Source organism: Anolis carolinensis, chromosome 5, assembly GCF_035594765.1.
Source record: "Anolis carolinensis isolate JA03-04 chromosome 5, rAnoCar3.1.pri, whole genome shotgun sequence".
Lineage (NCBI taxonomy): Eukaryota > Metazoa > Chordata > Lepidosauria > Squamata > Dactyloidae > Anolis > Anolis carolinensis.
This window is the reverse complement of record NC_085845.1, coordinates 51,078,026-51,081,197: the sequence shown is the minus strand read 5'-3', so window position 1 is coordinate 51,081,197 and position 3,172 is coordinate 51,078,026.

Genomic DNA, 3,172 nt, shown 5'->3' with positions numbered 1-3,172 from the left:
TTTGTGTGTGTCTCATTCTGTGTCAGAGTCATGGTTTTACTTTTGCCTATCCTCATTTAGGATACTAACTTTATAATTTATTTGTTCCATTTCTATATTGCTTTTCTCACCCCTGAGAGGACTCAAAGTGGTTTACAATGTAGTGAATGGCAAAATTCAATGCCTCACATAAATGTAAAAATATATCATATCTTAAAATAACATACCACTGTGAATTAAAATGATAAAACCATAAAAGATCAGACATAAAACATTTTAAACATTTCACCAATCCCAAAGGTATCATTTAACTATTTCATTGTTGCAACCACTCCCCGAATGCTTGCTTGAACAGCCAAGTTTTGAGTTGTTTTTTAAATGCCAGGAGGGAGGGGACTGATCTAATTTCGCTGGTGAGTTCCACAGCTGAGGGGCACCACCGAGAAGGCCCTGTTTCTCATCCATGCCAATCACACCTGAGAGGGTGGTGGGACCGAGAGCAGGGCCTCCCCAGCCGATCTTAGTGCTCTGGCTGGCTCATAGAGGGAGATGTGTTTGGAAGGGTAAGCTGGACCGGAACCGTTTATGGATTTATAGGCCAAAGCCAGCACTTTGAATTATGCTTGATATTAGACAGGCAGCCAATGGAGCTGATGCAGCAGGGGGTTGGGGGTGGGTTGTATGTTCCCTGCTCCAGCAAGAAAGCTGGCTGCCGCCCATTGGACCACTTGGAGCTTCTGAACAGTCTTCAAAGGCAACCCCATGTAGAGTGTGTTATAGTAGTCTATTTGAGATATAACCAGAGCGTGGACTACCACGGCCAAATCTGACTTCCCAATTTTAATGAAACTTTTGAAACCTTTTCTGCTGTGCTTTTTTTTTAAGTGTCATTTAACAATTTGTAAACCTGAAAACTTAAGCAACAGCAGAGGTGTCGCATGGCACCATTGTCAGTATGAATCTCTTTGTATTTTAGTTTGAAGAATCTAAACCCCTGGTTCCCAATTTGGGACACACAACCCACAGAGGGGCAAGTTGATTTCTGGGGGTGGGGAGATTGAACATTGGTTAATAGTCCATTTATTGCATTTCTTATGGTTCTAGGGTTCTCATAGTATATGAATATATATAGTGACATAGACATTTTAAAAATTAAAATCACAATGTACATGGCGGTCAGCTGGTGACAATTGAGGGGGAAAGCCCGCTCATAGAGAGCAGTGATGACAGCATAGAGTTAACTATAGAGAGCACTTGGGCACAGAAAAGTCAGGCAACGCTCATTCCAAACACTCCACTCCTCAGTGTGCTTTTGACATTACAGTAGAGTCTTGCTTATCCAACCTTCGCTTATCCAATATTCTGGATTATCCAACGCAGTCTGCCACCTGCTCGGATCTACAGCTCTTTCTGTAGGCAGCAAGGACTGAACTTTTTATGGATTTAACTTCCGACAATGTTCATTATTTGTAGTCAATTTGTTAGTAGCCAATGTTTTTGTAATCAATGTTTTCAATACATTGCAATGTTTTGGTGTTGAATTTGTAAATACAGTAATTTCTACATAATGTTACCGTGCATTGAAACGCTTTTTCTGTTGATTAGTTGTAAAACATGATGTTTTGGTGCTTAATTTCAAAAATCAAGTAAGCTGACGTTTAATAGGCATTTTCTTAATCTCTCCTTATTATCTAACATTTTTGCTTATCCAACATTCTGTTGGCCTGTTTGTGTTGGATAAGCAAGACTCTACTGTATAAGCTATACAAAATATATAGAAATGTCTTTCTGCATATGAATGTAGTGATGCTTTTTCAAAAAAATATTTGAAAAAAACCCAAAACACAATTATTGCTTCCATAGGTAAGTCAATATTTTTGTATGAAAAAAAATTAAATAAAGATTAGTAACGTTAGGTGATGATCTCACCAAATACAGGCAATGTTGTTGAATCCTGAAGTTTCCCTGAATTTGATGTAATTTGCCCAAATCAATTCGTTCTTTGTTTTCTCTTTCATGGAAGCTTGTTTAGAACAAGTTAATGGTTTTTAAAGGCTTCCTCCACGTAAATAGGAGTTCACTTTTTGAATAATAAGAATTACATGTCACGGGGGCATCTGGATTTCAGAGTTGCTTAAGTGGGGCATGGCCAAAAAAAGATTGGGAACTATTGATCTAAACCCTAAAAAGTAAAGCAGGTTTAGCACTTTGAGTGGAACCCCCAGTGGCGTAGCGGATTAAACCACTGAGCTGTTGAACTTTCTGACTGAAAAGTCAGCAGTTCGAATCTGGGGAGTGGGGTGAGCTCCCACTGTTAGCCCCAGCTTCTGCCAACCTAGCAGTTCAAAAACATGCAAATGTAATTTGATCAGTAGATATCGCTTTGATGGGAAGGTAATGGCGCTCGATGCAGTCATGCTGGCCACATGACCTTGGAGGCGTCTTTGAACAATGCCGGTTCTTCGGCTTAGAAATGGAGATGAGCACCAACCCTCAGAGTTGGACACGACTAGATGTAATGTCAGGGGAAACCTTTATCTTTACCTTGGCACTTTGGGTGGCTCTTTACAATTTATTCTGAAATCCAGGACAGACTCACTTTTGTGATGATATCAGAGACACCTAATATTTTTTTATCTAACACACAACAGAACATGTAGAATGGCTACAAAGCAACCTTTTGTGCAAGTGGGAAATGATTCTGTTTTCAGTAGGAATGAGGTACTTGAAGTACCCTTCATCCAAAAAAGAATTGTTTCTTGTGGGGCCCTGTGACTTTTAGCATTTCAAAAGGGAAGAAAGGGAGTATCCTGGACTTTATATATTTTAATCCTACCCACCCCCGAAAAGAATAGCTATCCTTCACATTTTATCTTACCGTGTTATAATATAATATTAGCAGAAGGATATATTACAGAATAAAATGTAATGCTACCAGTGGAATAATTGGGTTTGTAACCCCTGTTGTTAGCAGCCTAATTTCCATATAAATAAATCCTTAATTACAGCTGAACTGTCATGAGAACGCATGCTGATGTGGTCCCACTGCAGTGAAAAAAGATTAATGCTTTGGAAAAGACAGTGACATAAGTTCTAATCCTAAGGATGTCGTCCTTAATGTGTATACATCAAGGTAATCAATAAGGCTTAGTTCCAAGTAGCATTTTCTTCTGTTTGGAGCACAAATCTCATT